The sequence below is a fragment of the Neovison vison genome, chromosome 1 (genome assembly GCF_020171115.1).
Source record: "Neovison vison isolate M4711 chromosome 1, ASM_NN_V1, whole genome shotgun sequence".
NCBI classification, from domain to species: Eukaryota; Metazoa; Chordata; class Mammalia; order Carnivora; family Mustelidae; genus Neogale; species Neogale vison.
This window is the reverse complement of record NC_058091.1, coordinates 212,421,494-212,441,689: the sequence shown is the minus strand read 5'-3', so window position 1 is coordinate 212,441,689 and position 20,196 is coordinate 212,421,494. Positions and strand designations below refer to the sequence as shown.

At 42.4% G+C, this 20,196-nt stretch overlaps 1 non-coding gene across 1 annotated transcript; it reads right to left on the bottom strand.

The window, feature by feature from the left end:
- Positions 1 to 2,723: 2,723 nt before the first annotated feature.
- Positions 2,724 to 2,828, bottom strand: LOC122898326. The gene has a single exon (XR_006382993.1). It is a non-coding gene; the product is annotated as a small nucleolar RNA U13 (small nucleolar RNA).
- Positions 2,829 to 20,196: the final 17,368 nt, after the last annotated feature.

Below are 20,196 nucleotides of genomic sequence, written 5' to 3'. Positions count from 1 at the left end.
GGAGCAGCCAATTACTTAAGAAAACTGTTAATCAAGATAAAGAGTCATATTGATATGAATACACTAATCATAGGAGATCTTAACACGCCTCTCTCAGAAATAGACAGATCATCGAAGCAGAAAATCAATAAAGAAACAAGAGCATTGAATGACACATTGGACCAGATGGACCTCATAGATATATACAGAACATTCCACCCTAAAACAACAAAATACTCATTCTTCTCAAGTGCACATGGAACCTTCTCCAGAATAGACCACATACTGGTTCCCAAATCAGGACTCAACTGATACCAAAAGACTGAGATGATTCCCTGCGTATTCTCAGATCACAATGCTTTGAAACTGGAGTTCAATCACAAAGAAAAGTTCAGAAGGGACTCAAACACCTGGAAGCTAAAGGCCACCTTGCTTAAGAATGCTTGGATCTGGGGTGCCTGGGTGGCTCAGTGGGTTAAGCCGCTGCCTTCGGCTCGGGTCATGATCCCAGGGTCCTGGGATCGAGCCCCGCATCAGGCTCTGCTCAGCAGGGAGCCTGCTTCCCTTCCTCTCTCTCTGCCTGTCTCTCTGCCTACTTGTGATCTCTCTCTGTCAAATAAATAAATAAAATCTTAAAAAAAAATGCTTGGATCAACCAGGAGATCAAAGAAGAACTGAAACAATTCATGGAAACCAATGAGAATGAAGACACTTCGGTCCAAAATCTATGGGATACAGCAAAGGCGGTCCTAAGGGGGAAATATATAGCCATCCAAGCCTCCCTCAAAAAAATTGAAAAATCCAGAATACACCAGCTGTCTCTACACCTTAAAGAACTGGAGAATCAACAACAAATCAAACCAACTCCACACATAAGAAGGGAAATCATCAAGATTATAGCTGAGATCAATAAGGTAGAAACCAGAGATACAGTAGAATGTATCAATGAAACTAGAAGCTGGTTTTTTGAAAGAATCAATAAGATCGATAAACCATTGGCCACACTAATCCAAAAGAAAAGAGAGAAAGCCCAAATTCATAAAATTGTGAATGAAAAGGGAGAGATCACAACTAACACCAAGGAAGTAGAAACAATCATCAGAAGTTATTATCAACAGTGATATGCCAATAAGCTTAGCAACCTAGATGAAATGGATGCATTCCTGGAAAACTATAAACTCCCAAAATTGAAACAGGAAGAAATCGACAACCTGAGTAGACTGATATCTAGTAACGAGATTGAAGCAGTGATCAAAAACCTCCCAAAAAACAAGAGCCCAGGACCTGACGGATTCCCTGGGGAATTCTACCAAACTTTCTACCAAAGAAGAAATAACACTTATTCTCCTGAAACTGTTTCAAAAAATTGAAGCAGAAGGAAAACTTCCAGACTCTTTCTATGAAGCCAGCATTTCCCTGATCCCCAAACCAGGCAAAGACCCTACCAAAAAGGAGAATTTCAGACCAATATCACTGATGAATATGGATGCTAATATTCTCAAAAAGATCCTAGCAAACAGGATCCAACAGCACATTAAAAAGATTATCCACCATGACCAGGTGGGATTCATCCCTGGGCTACAAGGATGGTTCAACATTTGCAAATCAATCAATGTGATACAACAAATTAATATGAGAAGAGAGAAGAACCACATGGTTCTCTCAATTGATGCAGAAAAAGCATTTGACAAAATCCAGCATCCATTCCTGATTAAAACGCTTCAAAGTTTAGGGATAGAGGGAACATTCCTGAACCTCATCAAATCTATCTATGAAAGACCCACAGCAAATATCATCCTCAATGGGAAAAAGCTTACAGCCTTCCCGTTGAGATCAGGAACAAGACAAGGATGCCCACTTTCACCACTCTTGTTCAACATAGTATTAGAAGTCCTAGCAACAGCGATCAGACAACAAAGAGAAATAAAAGGTATCCAAATTGGCACTGAAAAAGTCAAACTCTCTCTCTTCGCAGATGACATGATTCTTTATATGGAAAACCCAAAAGACTCCACCCCCAAACTACTAGAACTCATACAGCAATTCAGCAACGTGGCAGGATACAAAGCCAATGTGCAGAAATCAGTGGCTTTCTTATACACTAATAATGAAAATACAGAAAGGGAAATTAGAGAATTGATTCCATTTACTATAGCACCAAGAACCATAAGATACCTGGGAATAAACCTAACCAAAGAGGTAAAGGATCTGTACTTGAGGAACTACAGAACACTCATGAAAGAAATTGAAGAAGACACAAAAATATGGAAGACCATTCCATGCTCTTGGATCGGAAGAATAAACATTGTTAAAATGTCTATACTGCCTAAAGCAATCTATACTTTTAATGCCATTCCGATCAAAATTCCACCGGTATTCTTCAAAGAGCTGGAGCAAATAATCCAAAAATTTGTATGGAATCAGAAGAGACCCCAAATCGCTAAGGAAATGTTGAAAAACAAAAATAAAACTGGGGCATCACGTTACCTGATTTCAAGCTTTACTACAAAGCTGTGATCACCAAGACAGCATGGTACTGGCATAAAAACAGACACATAGACCAGTGGAACAGAGTAGAGAGCCCAGATATGGACCCTCAACTCTATGGTCAAATAATCTTCGACAAAACAGGAAAAAATATACAGTGGAAAAAAGATAGTCTCTTCAATAAATGGTGCTGGGAAAACTGGGCAGCTATATGTAGAAGAATGAAACTCGATCATTCTCTCTTTTTTTTTTTTTCACGTCAGATGGGTAATGTGCCGAGATCGTAACAAGGTTTAAAAGGTGGCACATGTCACACAGAAGCGTGAACACCCAATCATCATGCTTATGAACTACAAAAGGATCCGAAACTCGATCATTCTCTTACACCATACACAAAGATAAACTCAAAATGAATAAAAGCCTTAACATGAGACAGGAATCCATCAGAATCCTAGAGGAGAACATAGGCAGTAATCTCTTCAATATCAGCCACAGCAACTTCTTTCAAGATACATCTCCAAAGGCAAAGGAAACAAAAGCGAAAATAAACTTCTGGGACTTCATCAAAATCAAAAGCTTCTGCACAGCAAAGGAAGCAGTCAAAAAAACAAAGAGGCAACCCACGGAATGGGAGAAGATATTTGCAAATGACAGTACAGACAAAAGGTTGATATCCAGGATCTATAATGAACTCCTCAAACTCAACACACACAAAACAGGCAATCATATCAAAAAATGGGCAGAAGATATGGAAAGACACTTCTCCAAAGAAGACATACAAATGGCTATCAGACACATGAAAAAATGTTCATCATCACTAGCCCTCAGGGAGATTCAAATTAAAACCACATTGAGATATTACCTTACACCAGTTAGAATGGCCAAAATTAACAAGACAGGAAACAACATGTGTTGGAGGGGATGTGGAGAAAGGGGAACCCTCTTCCACTGCTGGTGGGAATGCAAGTTGGTGCAGTCTCTTTGGAGAGCAGTGTGGAGATTCCTCAAGAAATTAAAAATAGAACTTCCCTATGACCCTGCCATTGTACTCCTGGGTATTTACCCCAAAGATACAGATGTAGTGAAAAGAAGGGCCATCTGTACCCCAATGTTTATAGCAGCAATGGCCACGGTCGCCAAACTATGGAAAGAACAAAGATGTCCTTCAACGGACGAATGGATAAGGAAAATGTGGTTCATATACACTATGGAGTATTATGCTTCCATCAGAAAGGATGAATACCGAACTTTTGTAGCAACATGGACGGGACTGGAAGAGATTATGCTGAGTGAGATAAGTCAAGCAGAGAGAGTCAATTATATGGTTTCACTTATTTGTGGAGCATAACAAATAACATGGAGGACAAGGGGTATTAGAGAGGAGAAGGGAGTTGGGGTAAATTGGAAGGGGAGGTGAATCATGAGAGACTATTGACTCTGAAAAACAATCTGAAGGGTTTGGAGTGGTGGGGGGTGGGAGGTTGGGGTACCAGGTGGTGGGTATTATAGAGGGCACGGATTGCATGGAGCACTGGGTGTGGCGAAAAAATAATGAATACTGTTATGCTGAAAATAAATAAATTAATAAAAAATTATGCTTATAAGAATTGTCTATATCTCTATATGAATAAAAATATAAGTAAAGAGATGGATAAAGAAATACAATATAAAAACCAATGAGAAGAAAGTAGGCATAACTATGTTACTATCAGATTGAGTAAATGATATTTATAAAGAGGGACATGATGATAAAATTTACATTAGAAAGATATGACAATTCTAAGTCAGTATCCACTTAAAAATATATCTTCAAAATACAATAAAGCAAAAGTTGACAGAACCAAATAGGAAAGCAGACAACATATTTTAGTGGGAATTTTTATTGACATACTTTTTAACTGATAGAACAAACAAACGAAATCAGTAAGACATGGAGGACTTCGGCAAAATGAAACATTATTAAGAAATAATATGAGAGAATAAATCTAACTAAAGAGGCAAAGAATCTGTACTCAGAAAACTATAGTATACTCATGAAAGAAATGGAGGAAGACACACAAAAAAATGGAAAAACATTCCATGCTCACGGATTGGAAGAACAAATATTATGAAAATGTCTATGCTACCTAGAGCAATCTACACATTTAATGCAATCCCTATCAAAATACCATCAACTTTTTAAAAGAAATGGAACAAATAATCCTAAAACTTATATGGAACCAGAAAAGACCCTGAATAGTCAGAGGAATATTGAAAAAGAAAACCAAAGTTGGCAGCATCACAATTCCAGACTTTAAGCTCCATTACAAAGCTGGCATCATCAAGACGGTATGGTACTGGCACAAAAACAGATATAGATCAATGGAACAGAACAGAGAGCCCAGAAATGCAACCTCAACTCTATGGCCAACTAATCTTTGACAAAGCAGGAAAGAATGTCCAATGGAAAAAAGACAGTTTCTTCAATAAATGGTGTTGGGAAAACTGGACAGCCACATGCAGAAGAATGAAACTGGACCATTTCCATACACCATACACAAAAATAAACTCAAAATGGATGAAAGACCTCAGTGTGAGACAGGAATCCATCAAAATCCTTGAGGAGAACACAGGCAGTAACCTCTTCAACCTCAGCCACATCAATTTCTTCCTAGAAACATTGCCAAGGCAAGGGAAGCAAGGGCAGAAATGAACTACTGGGACTTTATTAAGATAAAAAGTTTGCACAGCAAAGGAAACAGTTAACAAAACCAAAAGACAACTGACAGAGTGGGAGAAGATAGTTTCAAATGACATATCAGATAAAGGGCTAGTACCCAAAATCTATAAAGAACTTCTCAAACTCAACACCCAAAGAACAAAAGAATCCAATCAAGAAATAGGCAGAAGACACGAACAGATATTTCTGCAAAGAAGACATCCAAATGGCCAACAGACACAAGAAAAAGTGCTCAACATCACTCAGCATCAGGGAAATACAAATCAAAACCACAGTGAGATACCACCACACACCAGTCAGAATGGCTAAAATTAACAAGTCAGGAAATGACAGATGTTGGAAAGGATGTGGAGAAAGGGGGAACCCTCCCAAACTGTTGGTGGGAATGCAAGCTAGTACAGCCACTCTGGAAAACAGTATGGAGCTTCCTCAAAAAGTTGAAAATAGAGCTACCTATGACCCAGCAATCGCACTACTGAATATTTACCCTAAAGACAAATATAGTGATCCAAAGGGACATGCACTCCAATGTTTACAGCAGCAATGTCCACAATAGCCAAACTATGGAAAGACCCTAGATGTCTATCAACAGATGAATGGATAAAGATGTGATACACACACACACACACACACACACACACACACACACAGGAATACTATTCAGCCATCAAAAGAAACAAAATATTGTCATTTGCAATGACCTGGAGGGAACTAGAGGGTATTATGCTAAGTGAAATAAGTCAATCAGAAAATGGCAATTACCATATGATCTCACTGATGTGAGGAATTTGGGAAACAAGACAAACGATCACAGGGGAAGGGAAGGAAAAATTGAAACAAGATAAGACCAGAGAGAGACAAACCATAAGAGACTATTAATCTCAGGAAACAAACTGAGGGTTGCTGGGTGGTATTGGTGGGGGAGGGACAGGGTGGCTGGGTTATGGACACTGGGGAGGGTATGTGCTATGGTGAGTGCTGTGAATTGTGTAAGATTGATGAATCACAGACCTGTACCCCTGAAGCAAATAATACATTATGCGTTAATTTAAAAAAAAATTCCCACAGTCAAAAAATTTTTTTCTAACACATTATTGTCAAAAAAAAAGAAAAATTGATCATATACTGTGTCACAAAGCAAGTCTCAACGAATTTGCAAGACTGAAGTCACACAGCATAAATTCTCTGACCACACTGCAACTGAAAAGAAATCAAAACCAGAATATCCCCATATATACGGAGATTTAGAAATAAGCCTCTAAATAATCTCTTGATCAAAAAACTATCACAATGGAAATAAGAAAATATTTTTGGATGGCATGAAATGAATGAAAATATTATATATTAAAACATGGGGGAAATTTCCCGATTTTAAAATGTTGCATACTATCTTATGGAAGAGCTAGATTTAACATTTCAAAACTTTCTCACACTCCCCACCCTGCCACAAAAATATGTCTCTTCTTCCCTACTTCCCATCTTCCTAAATAGTTACAGCACATTTTGATTAATATTCACAACTTATTCTTTTGACTATATAAATATATAAATATTTTTCGCAATATATAAGTGGGGCAGATGTTGCCCTTAAGGCAGACCAGTCTTCACCTTTCATCTACCCTACTGACTTCCTGATTCCTTTGCCATCCCTGAAACTCTTCACTCAAACTGCCAATGACATCAACTAAGAGTTAAGTAACTAAAAATCTCTACAATCTAGACTTTAAGGCCAAAGCTTGAACTAATGGCAACTCAAGACGGAAAGAGATGTGTTTGCATATTGCAAAATGGCAAGAGCAAAGCTAAGGAATGCACAAAGGAAAGAGCATTAAAAAATTTTTATAAAAGTAGGCGCTTTCAAAGTGGGTGGGGAATAGCTGTTTGTTGTTGGCTAAGAGTGCAGAGCAAGAACAGACCGAGTGTCAAGCATTCTGAATGATTTTATTACAGTGGGAAAACAGCAGATCCAACTGTCTTTTTATTTTACTTCTTTCAATACCTAAAAATAAGCAAACTAATAAAAAGAAAAGAAAGAGGAGAGAGAGAAAAAGGGAGGAAAAAAGAGGCCATTCCCAGGATACAAGTCCATTGCTTGAAGAATGTTCTCTCAGATACAAACATGTGCTTATGAATGTGAGTAGGTGATGTTCTCTGCTGTGACCCCAGGAGACACCTTTCTATGCTCTGAGTGCAGGGGATCATGTATAAAGAAAGGGAAAGAGTCCCCTCTCACAGCCAGGATAGGTGGGGAGGTAGAGAGCAATGGTCTTCATGAAGGGCCCTAAAGGAAGATGAGGAGGATTATGGTAAGGTCCCTTTTGGAAGCCATGAGTATTTGCCAAGAGAAGTGGTGGGAATCTGTACAACATATGAGGAGTACTCTTGGATCCAGATGGGAGAAGAAAACACAGATATCATCTGTAAAAAATAAGAGTTGGAGTTTTATTTTTCTCCTGTTGAAATTTATAAGTTTTTATGGAAGAGCTGGAAACTTGACCTTTTTTTTTGTTTGTTTGTTACTGGTTCAACAGATAGTTACAGAACACTTACTGGGCACCCAGCACTGGAGAGAGTTCTCAAAATGCACTTACGTTCAGTAGGTAATAGAGACATGCGAAGGCAACCACAACAGGGTAACAAGGCTAAAATCAGGTGGACTGAGGTGTTAGGAAGGCCCTGGGAGAGGTCATCTTCAGCAGCCTGGGTGGATGGTTGGGAGGCCTCCAGAAACTGGTCACCTAAGGTAACATCTAAGCCATAAGGTCTGGGACATTGTAACTATGGGGAAATGTTATAAATCCAAACTTTGGATTTACTAATTTATCAAACCTACTTGACATGTAAATTTCAGATTGCTTGTACCCTGTGTCTTCCTAAAATGCAGCAGAGGTTGATTACACTCCTTGTTATTAAGACTTCTACTTTTTCCCAATTGCCCTAAGCCTGAAACCCTGTTTCTTTCTTTTTCAGATCATCACCTAAAAAGGTCCCAGTCCACTCATCTGCTTGCCCTCCTTTTTTCTGACCTATTATGCAGCCTTACCTCAAAATATCAATCACTTGGGAATGAAAGAACAGTCCTGGTGGGGAAGGCTGGGACTTCTTTTTTGAACTGGCTCTCACCAAAGGCCATCAAAAGGTAACTGGCCACGTCCAGCTTTTGATCAAATTTTAATGATCACACTGATATAAACCACTTTCTGTTCCTGATCTATTTCCCAGGGTCTGTCCTGCAACCAGTCACCAGCTGAATGGATGCTGGGGCTCCAGGCCAAAGTGAAAACACTCCCAGGCTTGGTCTCAGCAATTTGTACAGAAACATTACAGAACACTTTTTATTAGTTCTGACTCAGTTTGGGCTGTCTCCACAGCCTGAAGTCAGGCTGCCTGATATCTTTGTTTCCTCCAGTTTCCATGAATACCACCCCAAGGGGCTTTGAAAGCTTCTAACATAGGTTTCCTCTGTTTTTTGGTCCTTTCCTTGGAAATCCATTGGGGTCCATCTTAGTTTTTGGTTTTCAGAGAACGTGGTGTTCTCTTGATCACCTGCCTCGGCATGGCATTACTTTCCCTCGGGGGGTGTCCAAAATATTGTGGTTGCCTCTAGAAGCAGCCCCTTGGACTTGGGGTTGAACCCTTGTTCGGAGCAAGGCAATTAACTGAGCTCCCTGTAAGTTGGCTGGGCAAGTGAAGTAAAGCAGAAAACAGAACTCATTTCTAAAATAGGATAGAAATAAATTAATTAATTCAGTTAATTGATTAATTCAACCTCACTTCAATTTTCCAGAAATGTCAAAGAATTTCAGTCCAGATGATCCAGAGAATTGCCTGCACTTTACACTGTATGTGTGGACAAAGCCTTAGCTCAGTGCCCTCCCTCCAGTCCCCCACCCTCACCCAGATATCTCGACCCTGCCTGCACTTTTATAAATGTGCAGAAGGGCTTACTGGTTCCCCCATTTTCTCTTATATTCCATGCAGAAGAGAGAATCATTCCTACTTCTTTTTCTTTTCCAAGCAATGCGGGCCTTTGGTCACACCTGGAAACTTAACAAGCACGATGGAAGAAATCATGTTCCAGCTACGGCTAGAAGGTGAACCTGCAAATTAATTACTCACACAGATCCTCAAAGCAGTTGTTGAGGAGGTAGGTAATGTTTGTGGATGAGCTAAGTGCAGGTAGTCTGTCCTCAGCTGAGGCCCAGGTCCTCCCGCATGTTTGGGTGGTCCAAAGGGTGGGGTAAGGGGCAGGGGAAAGGGCAATGGGGAATTTTGTTTCCTTGGCAGCCTGTCTGCTGAGGTCACGAACAAGCCTCACTCCCGCCTCCCTGTCATGGCCGTCTAGCGGGTGGTCTCTCATACTCATACTCGACCAGCTACTCGGTACAACCCACACCCTGCTATTGGCCTCTGGCAAAGTATTTATTGGGAGCTTTGCCCTCTTGGAAGTCTAAGTGGCTAGGACTTTATAATTAAAGACTTCATTAGTTTCCTACTGCAAATTTCCATAGCTAATGGGACTCAGGCCTGCATTATTGATGGCGTTGGAAGGCGTGTTATCCATCAATCTCGGCCATCCTCTTAAACCCAGGTGCCTGCCGTACCTCCTCTCCCCACAAGGCTGTCAGCAGACTAGGAGAGAGTCAATGCCAGAGTTAACAAGAAAGAACTCCCAGGGTCCCCACACTGGTGTGCATAAATTTGTACTATAGCCAAAACTAGGCTGGGAAATGTAGTGAGTCCAACAAACACCCATTTATCATCCTTTAATTGTCTTCTATTCTGAGCTCATCCCGTAAGAAAAGGGGGATTCCAGCAGATAAAGCTGGACCTTCTCCATGGCTCATCTTTCAAGATTGTCACCAGTGAGTAGTCTAGAAGCTCTCTGGGGCAGAGGAATGGCAGCCCTTAGAGAGAAGGGGCTGAGAGATGAACTCAGAGCTGCCAAAGGAAGCTGGTGTAACAGGATCGTGAGATCAGAACATATTTCCTAGAAAGAATCATTTTGTGCCCTAATTTGAGGAAAAGCTTTCTCTCCTAACTCCTTTTTTTTTTTTAAGATTTTATTTATTTATTTGTCAGACAGAGATCACAAGTAGGCAAAGAGGCAGGCAGAGAGAGAGAGGAGGAAGCAGGCTCTCCGCTGAGCAGAGAGCCCGATGTGAGGCTTGATCCCAGGACCCCAGGATCATGACCTGAGCTGAAGGCAGAGGCTTTAACCCGCTAACCCACCCAGGCACCCCCTCTCTCCTAATTCCTATAGCATGAGAGGCTGTACTAAAACAGCAGATATTTGAGTGCTATCTTTTCTCAGGAAACATTCTGTGCACCTCATGTGCATTCTCTCGTCAACTCCTCACACACCATCCCTGCACCAATCTATTTTGACTCTCCTCTCTGGCAAGCCTTGTAGCAGGAACATGGCTATGCAGCCCAGAACTACATTTCCCAGCATGCCTGGAGGCAGGTGAGGTCCAGAGTCTGTACCTTCCCAGATGGAAGGTGAGCAGAAGTGTGCTATACTCAAGCTGGAGCCTTTAGGGTGGAGCCTACCTCCTTCATGCTCTTTCCCCCTTTCCTATTGGTTAAGTTGGTGGAAAATGTAATGGTTTTAAAACCCATGAGTTGCTATTAGACTTGGTGCCTATGCCACCCACCAACCCAGAACACCCGTCTGAGATGGTTTCTTTTTTTTTTTTTTTTTAAAGATTTTATTTATTTATTTGACAGAGAGAAATCACAAGTAGGCAGAGAGGCAGGCAGAGAGAGAGGGGGAAGCAGGCTCCCTGCTGAGCAGAGAGCCCGATGCGGGACTCGATCCCAGGACTCTGAGATCATGACCTGAGCCGAAGGCAGCGGCTTAACCCACTGAGCCACCCAGGCGCCCCTGAGATGGTTTCATGATAGAGAAATTAACAGCCTGCTCCTTAGCTCACCATACTTGAAGGATCTTTATGAGGAGGCTTATGCTCATCTAATACTTTGCAACGACTCTCCAAGGCAAGTTGTTGTTGTTCTTGTTTTAATTAACTTCATCATTAACTAATGACATAATTCCAGTTCTGAGAAGTTGGGAGACTTGTCTGAAGTCGTAATGATTAGCAGCACTGGAATCTATAATGATAGAGGTCAGAACAGTGGTCCCTGGGGAAGAGTGCACTGATGGAGAGTGAGCACAAGGGAGACTCTCTCAACCCTGCCTTTGTTTTTCTTCTTTTTTGGAGAAAGGTACTTAGATTTGTAATTCACATTCAGATGTTTTATCCTTATACAAAGCACTTTCACACAATCAGCTCATTTAAGCCTCAAAAATGCCTTGTATGTTGTACAGGTGAAGAAACTGCAAATTGGACAAGTTGTATGTCTTGAACACAATTAATAAGAACCAGATCTAGGTTTTGAATGTAGGTCTTCCCTCCAAATCCTGTATCCAATCCATTATATGCCTGTTGAAGCAACTTGCAACTCTTACACGTATAAATTGCAAAACCAACTCACACTAGTTTAAGCAAAAACCAAACACACCCTCCAACCACCTCAACCACAACCCCCTACCCCCACACCCTAACTCTAAGTCCTGGGGAAAGACCTTGATTGGGCTGGTTTGACTCTATTGCCTTTTTCAAGGACCAGTTGTTGAAGCCCAGGGAATGGGGCAAGACACTGGGATTGGCTGTACCACTAGAGGCACGTGCAATGGGTGGCAGGACAGAAACAATTTTCCATAGGAAGTGGAGGACTGTGGATGCTGATTTCAAGTCGGGAAGGGATACTGGACGGACAAAAACAGACCCATTATACATACCATGCATTGTAGAAAGGATTCAGCGTAGAACTAGTAGCAGCATTCCTTCATTGTGAAAGCATTGCGTGTATGTGTGTGTGTGTGTGTGTGTGTGTGTGTATTATATAGGTAATCGTCTCTTGGTCTAACTACAGGCATCCTCTTGCAGTGTGGTCCAAAACACTATACTCTGTCTTGCCTGTTCATTCAGAAACTCTCTCCAGAACTTCTTAGCAGCTCTCTTCTAATTACAGCCTCCAAGGGAGGCTGACCAGTGGTGTGTGCCCACCATCCTCTCCCAGGATGACCAACGTCCTGGATTTATGGGACGAAGGAGTAAAATAATTACGCACTGGGTATCCCTGTGAAGAGTGGAAGAGTGAGAGCTAGAGAGAGAGAGCACACAAAGAGGGAGAGGGAGAGAGACAAGCAGGCTCCCTGCCAAGCACGGAGCCCAATTCGGGACTTGATCCCAGGCCCTTGGGATCATGACCTGAGCTGAAGGCAGACGCTTAATGGGCTGAGCCACTGAGGCATTCCAAAACTCATTTTCACTACACTGAACTGAGTATGAACTGAAGAGTAATGATAAGTCAGATATGCCACTCTGCTTGTTCCTCAGCACAGGTGTCTGGCAGCTCCCAGCCAATTCAGTGTACTTGGGGACCCCATGGACCCAGCTGCTGGTCACAGACATGACCTTCACAGTGTACTGGGCCAAGAAAGCAAGTAGTCAGAGCTGTCCAGTCTCATGGAGACTGTCCTCTCTCTATTGTGGCATATGACCTAACAACTTGTGACACATTTTTCACACTTCCAGATATTTATGTCCCATGCTTTGCATTTGCTTCTAAACTTAAAAAAAATTATTCACCCACAGTGAAACACAATTTTTACATCGGTCTTATATACCTACTCACAAAATATAAACAAACATATTTCCTGAAAAATACCCAATACTTACCCTTACCTTGTGTGTTGCACTTGGATATACTCAATTTTACTTCGGTCTTTAAAATGTGGGGCCTTATGGCCTACAATGACTTCATGACAGGGTGTGAGACTGGCAGGAGAGCCCATAGTCCAACCATTCCATGCACTGCTCCGAGGGCATCATCCATTTCAACTGTGAACGTCTTCCCACCAAATGTTTCAAAAGCCTTTTGTTTTGGGACTCTGGCCCAGGAGTGATGGGTAAGAAAGCTATGGGCCTGACATCATCTCTCTACTTCCTCCTGAGACATCTCTGAGTTAGAATGGAAACTTTCTCCATACACCGATCACAGGCTCTGCTCCACACGTCGGGCAGTCAGAAGCACGCTGCCTGCTGCCTTAGCTGAGTTATTATTATTTTTTAAAAATATCTTATTTATTTACTTGACACACAGAGAGAGATGAGAGAGAGAGCGAGAGAGGGAATACAAGCAGGGGGAGTGGAAGAGGATGAAGCAGGCTTCCCACTGAGCAGGGAGCCCAACGCAGGGCTCAGTCCCAGACTCTGGGATCATGACCTGAGCCAAAGGCAGATGCTTAATAACTGAGCCACCCAGGCAACCCTCCCTGAGTTATTAAAAAATTCTGTGATGTGTCCAATAGAAATGAACTTGCTACCAAGTGAATCCCGGTGAGCTGAATCTCTTTTCTACCATATACTTTAAAATCTTTGAAGACAACACCTATCACTGTCCTGAGTCCCCTGTCACCAATTTCTTCCATCTGTAAGGGATATAGTTCTCACCATCCCATCTGCTGTTTCTGGACACTCTTGTTTGCTAACATCCATCAAAACGTGGAACAAGCAATTGAGTTCTTGGTAAATATGTATGTTTTATACATATATCATCCCATTTTAAGAAATCAGCTGGTACAAGGGGAAGAGCCCTTGATTCCAAGATAAAGCCCCTTGTCCTAGCTGCATGACATTAGCCTAGCCTCTTTTGGTTGATATCTTCATTATTAAAGCGAAGGTTGTGCTGTTGAGTGGGTACAGGGTTTCGGTTTGGGATGATGAACAAGTTCTAGAAGTGGGTAGTAGTGATGACTACACATCATAAATGAACTTAAGGTGACTGAATTGTACACTTAAAATGGCTGACATGAGAACTTATGTGTATTTTACCACAATTTAGAAAAAGAGAGGGTTGGATGTGGTGATCTCTAGAATTCCTTCCCGTGCTTCTAGAACCGTTGTCATCTGACCTCACGTTACTTTGCTTTGAAGGTCCCAGGGGCCAGGCTCAGCTCTAGATATTGCATGGACAGTGGAGGAAAGACACTGGCTGAGATTCCCACGGAAGCAGGCATCCAGTCCCTGGTGCATATCCCTCATCCCCATTGTTCTGGAATTGTGTGGTCTAGTAGGGCATCAACACTGAATACATCCCCAACAAAATTAGAACAGTGACCCTGCTGCAGCCCTTGGGCATAGAGTCCTGCAGGGCATTAAAAACCACCAAATGTAGGGACGCCTGGGTGGCGCAGTTGGTTGGACGACTGCCTCCGGCTCAGGGCGTGATCCTGGAGTCTCGGGATCGAGTCCCACATCGGGCTCCCAGCTCCATGGGGAGTCTGCTTCGCTCTCTGACCTTCTCCTCGCTCATTCTCTCTCTCACTGTCTCTCTCTCTCAAATAAATAAAATAAAATCTTTAAAAAAAACAAAAAACAAAAAAACAAACCACCAAATGTGGGGGAGGGGTGCAGGGAGAGAGAACCCTGAGGAAGGGGGTCAAAAGGTACAAACTTCCAGTTATAAGATAAGTACTAGGGATGTAAAGTATAACATGGTGAGTACAACAACATCACTCATGATTATATGGAAAATTTATTTACAGAGTAAATCCTGAGCATTTTCACACAAGGAGAAAATTTTTTTTCCTTTTCCTTTTTATTGTATCTTTGAGAAGACGGACATTAGCTGAACCTACTATGGTAATCACTTCACAATATATGTAAAATCAAACCATCATGCTGTATGTCTTAATCTTATGCAGCGATGTATTTCAACAACTTCTCAATAAAACTAGAAAAACAAAACAAAATAAGGGCACCTGGGTGGCTCAGTTGGTTAAGTATCTACCTTCAGGTCAGGTGACTATCTCAGGGTCCTGGAATTGAATACCACGTCTGTGCTCCCCGCTCAGCCAGGATTCTGCTTCTCCCTCTTCCTCTGCCCCTTTCTCTGCTCATGCTCATTCTCTCTCTCAAATAAATAAAATAAAATAAAATAAAATACCAACCAAAATACATTAAAAATAAAACAAAAAACAGGCAAACTCTTCCTCCAACAACCTGACCTCTGGGTTATATGCAGTCCAACTCCAAGAAGACCTAGAGACGCAGACTTGAGGAATTCCTTCCCTACTCCCTGGTTTCTAAAATGATCTTTCCCCTGCTGTCTATCCCCGGGTTAGTGGTGGGCCCAGAGAGTTGCTGGGACAAAGGTGGGGAAGCCATCCAGTTTGTTCCTTTTCTATAGTTTTGGGAAGCAGTCTTCCCCTGCCCTTTAAAAGGTGGAGGGAAGGGGAAGCTGAATCTGAGGCCTAAACAGATGGCCTCCCAGACGCGCACCTAGGGCCATCGCAGAGCTGGGTAATACCAGCTCCCACCATGCCTGGGCGATCCTGGGGAGCAGCACCCAAAGACGGCCTCCGCCTGGCTGCTGACTCTGGAACTCCCAGAGCCTCTATCCGCGTTAGTTGGCCGCTGGAGGGACTGGCTGATTCTGTGCGGCAGCTGAAGATGAAGAGCCGTTTTTACACCACTTATCCCCCAAGTGGTGTAAAAATCACCACTTGGGGGATACACCACTTGGGGGATAAGTAGTGTAAAAACCACCTTCCTTCCCCAAGGAAGCCTGCTAGGAACACCAGGGTTGGTCCTTGAGGCAGCTCAGATTCTGATTGGGTGGGCAGCCAGCCAATCCGTGCAGCAGACACACCTGCAGGGGGACGAGGAAAGTGGAGACATAACTTGATGTGCTCCAGCAGTGTCCGCCACAGGGCTACCTGCTGCTTTCCTGCAGACCAAGGGGACCTTGGCAGTCAGAACACGGGTGTGGTTCCACCACCTCCTGACTCCTGCCTAGCATCTCTTTTTCTTCATTTGCCCCTTCTCATTCCTTCATTGTACATAAAGTAATGTGTATAAGCACGAATGTTGCATTTAAAAAAACCTAAATAGCCCACGGTATGTTAGGATTGTCATTAAGTGGAGATGAGACGGATAAAAGAACTGGTTTTGGGAAAAGACTCTTTCTCCATTAGTGGCATGCCATATACCACGAAGGTATTTTGCTCTCACTGTTTAATAAAACAGCAACAACAAAACAATCCCTACAGACCTTGTTTGATTATGGAATTCTAGTATTTTTCATCGATCATTGTGAAACCCAGGACAATTTTTTAACAGTTTTGTATGTAGCCATTACATGTAGGACAATTTAAGTAGGGACTCTAAAGGTAGTGAATCCTAGATCATTTTCCCTTCAAAAGTCTTATTGTTCAGGGACGCCTGGGTGGCTCAGTTGGTTAAGCAGCTGCCTTCAGCTCAGGTCATGGTCCCAGGGTCCTGGGATCGAGTCCCACATCGGGCTCCTTGCTCAGCAGGGAGCCTGCTTCCCTCTCTGCCTGTGCTCAGTCTCTCTCCCTCTCTCTCTCTGATAAATAAATAAAATCTTAAAAAAAAAAGTTTTATTGTTCAAATAAGTTTCTTATTTAAAATGAAAGAGGGAAAAAAAGGTGAAAGTAAAATAAAACTCCCAAGTGGAGTTCTGGGTGTTTATTAACGATTAAAGAACAATTAAAGAGCCAAACCATATGCAACCCATTTGCAGAGGAGGGAAGGGCCCACGTGTGGGCACCCTCTAACTTTTCTCCAAATGTCAGATGCTTTCCACCCAAAGCAAGGCACCGTGCCAGCCATCTGCCTCTGGGCCCCAAGGGTTGAGCATTAGTCATGGCTTTGGGTTCTGGAGTCAGTCAGACCTGGGTGCAAATCCTGAACCTGACATTTTCCAACTGTGACTTTGATCAAACATTTCATGCTCTCTGTGCCTCAGCTGTCCCATCTACCAAGTGAGGATGGTGATAATTAATTGGTAAGCAGTTGTGAGACTGAATGAGATAGGACTTACAAAGCACTTAGTGAGCAGTAAGAACTCAATAACCTTCATTATCATATTCTATATTCCGTGTCGGCGATCATTGAAGCAACTGGCTCTCTTGACATCCATTTTTCTCCTTAACATTTTATTATAAAGAATTTCAAACATACAAAACAGGTGAAAATTGTACAGTGAACATCCATATACCTACCACCTAGGTTCTACGATTAGCATTTTGCTATACATATGTTTTATTACATATTTATCTCTTATCCACCCATCAATACACTTTTTTAAAGTAAGCTGCAGATGTCAGTACTTTTCACAGTGTACATCATTCTCTGGTTTTTTAAAAGGTAAAGTTTATAATTGGTGAGTTATATAAATCTTAAATATACCATAAATGCATCCATCTTGGACCCTTAATTCTGTATCCCTAGCCTCTGTTGCCACAAAGACTACTTTGCCATAGGTTTTCCTCTCTCAGGAACCAGGTAGTGAGTGGCAGTGGTAGGCAAACACACAGGAGGGAGAGGATCCCACCTACAAGCCATTCATCCTTTGAGGCCCAGCAAGGTCCTACTCCTCTGGGAGGTCCAGATTGAGCTTCTGTTCCAGCAATGGCATCCATGACTATTTCATAGGTCCAAGACAGTTTTAGATGTCATTTAATTTATGTAGTGTGGAAAATCCTTTTGTACTATCCCTAACAGATGATATTCAATCTCTCTTTGCATGCCTCCAACAACCCACTAGCTTGTCTTCCCCAACTCAGAAGTCCTTTCTGTTGATGAACTGGAATTCTTCTTCCTGTAACTTACAAGTTCTTCATTCTGAAGAAAGATTCAATAAAAATAGGAAGCCTGGTCTCTCACATGCCCTTCATTTTCTCTCAGTTTCTCCAGGTCTTTCTCTTCTTCCTCATTTGGTACTATATCACATCCTGCCTTAAACTGTTCATTAATGGGTCACATATTCTGTCTCCCTTTTCCCCCTTTATAAAAAAGATTTTAGTTGTTTATTTGAGACAGACAGAGAGAGCATGGGGGGGTGGTGCAGAGAGAGAGAGGGAGAAGCAGGCTCCCTGCTGAGCAGGGAGGCCCATGTGGGTCTCGATCCCAGGACCCTGGGATCATGACCTAAGCTGAAGGCAGATGCTTAACCTACTGAGGCCCCCAGCAACCTCTGGCTTCTGTTTCCTTAATGAAGTTTCCTGGAGGTGAGGACAACATCTAAATCTTCTGCATGCCAGCCTGAAACACTGTCCTCCTTGAAGGTGCTCAATACATGGATGTGATTGACTTCGATGGAGAAAAATAAGAATATTAAACATGTTATATATAACTGTAACTGATCTGGGTTCAGACCATTTAATGAACTTTAGTCTTTTCAGTGTATTTGGAACCATACTTCATGAGTAGGAAAGCTTTCACACTACTCAGTCTATGTTCTGTAGAGGAAATAGTCTTGGAATCTGACATCTTAATGAAGATCCTTGACTAATGAAGTTATAAATAAAAACACTGTCCCATGAACTCTATGTTGTTAAAGTTGGGCTGCCTGAGCCACCATGATTGTATGCTTTGGATTATTAAGATCATAATATTGGAGAAGAAAACCTTGCTGTTCAAGAACTTTCTCTGAAATGTCTGCCCAGTCTTAATATGCACCACAAGGCCAGGGCTGGGTGGATTTCAATTTTATGTTTCAGTCCAGGACACACTCAAAGGGCATTCTGATGTGAAGTTTCTTCGAATTTCCCAGACCCATCTTCCAAACAAAACTTCTCTGTTTTCCATAATGGGCCCTGGTGTCTGGTAGACCATGTAAATGAAGAAAGTCCAGTTCCAGTCCAGTCTACTTTCTTCCTAATTCCTTCACAGGAAACCCAAGCTGAAGTATCTTTACGAACTTTCTTTAATACCATAAATGCCTCTATTCGGGGCAGGCAAAAACTCTGCCGACTCAGCTGGTTTCCATTTTTTCCGGTTGTGTTTGCAGAAAAGAAAAGTGAGCTAATTTTTACCAAACCTTCTCTCTGCCTCTCAGGAGACCAAGAGTTAGCCAGAAGCCAAATAATCCCTCTAACAACATAACTGGTTCTTGCCCTGCATGTTTTTCTTTTCTTCCAAAATTAAGAGAATCCCCCACCCCTTGTTGTCCCCTGCCAAACCCATGGTCATTTTTTTTTTTTAAGATTTTATTTATTTATTTGACAGAGAGAGATCACAAGTAGGCAGAGAGGCAGGCAGAGAGAGAGAGGAGGAAGCAGGCTCCCTGCTGAGCAGAGAGCCCGATGCGGGGCTCGATCCCAGGACCCTGAGATCATGACCTGAGCCGAAGGCAGCGGCTTAACCCACTGAGCCACCCAGGCGCCCCACCCATGGTCATTTTTGATTTCATGAAAGGCCAGAGCTGTTGACACCATCCAGATGGGGTCTGGGAGGCCCTGGTTCTTCCCTGAAGAGGTTTTTCAGGGGACACAGAGAATTGGTATAGAAGCCTCTGATATACTTGCAATGACTTGTGTCCACTGGGAGCTTAGTAAATGTAAAGTAAGCCTATGCAGGGTACTTTACTACAAAAGTCAGGGTACAAAGGCACATCTCCAACAGCATGATGACACACAAAGGGGCTTTTCTGGGGAGACAGCTTCTTGAAATAAGAGCAACTTGGGATCTCAAGATTTCCAGAGAAATGTGTCCAGTTCTCTCCCTGCTGCAAACCCACTTGTTATACATGGCCCAATGGTAGGCACAGGAGTTCCATATTATTACAGTGACTGGTTGCTCTCCAGAGAGGCTGGCATGGTCTGGTGGAGGTGCTGAGGGGTAGTTCCTGACACACTGAAGAACAAGAAGGTCAGAGGGAGTGTGTCCACCTGCCGGGGCAGACCAACAGGGCAGCCTGGGAGGCTTGATTCTGTGTTCACTGATCTTATCATGGTGCCCAAAACAAGTACAAAAAACTCACCACACTGGCCGCAGAAATGGACGGAAAGTGAAAGAAAGGATAGGAGATGATGGGGAGAGGTCAGGACAATCTCCTGAACTAAGTGTCCTGGGTATTCGGGATTGTTTCCTGGAGCAGAAAAAACATCCTGGCTTGTACTGTATTCCTTGCTC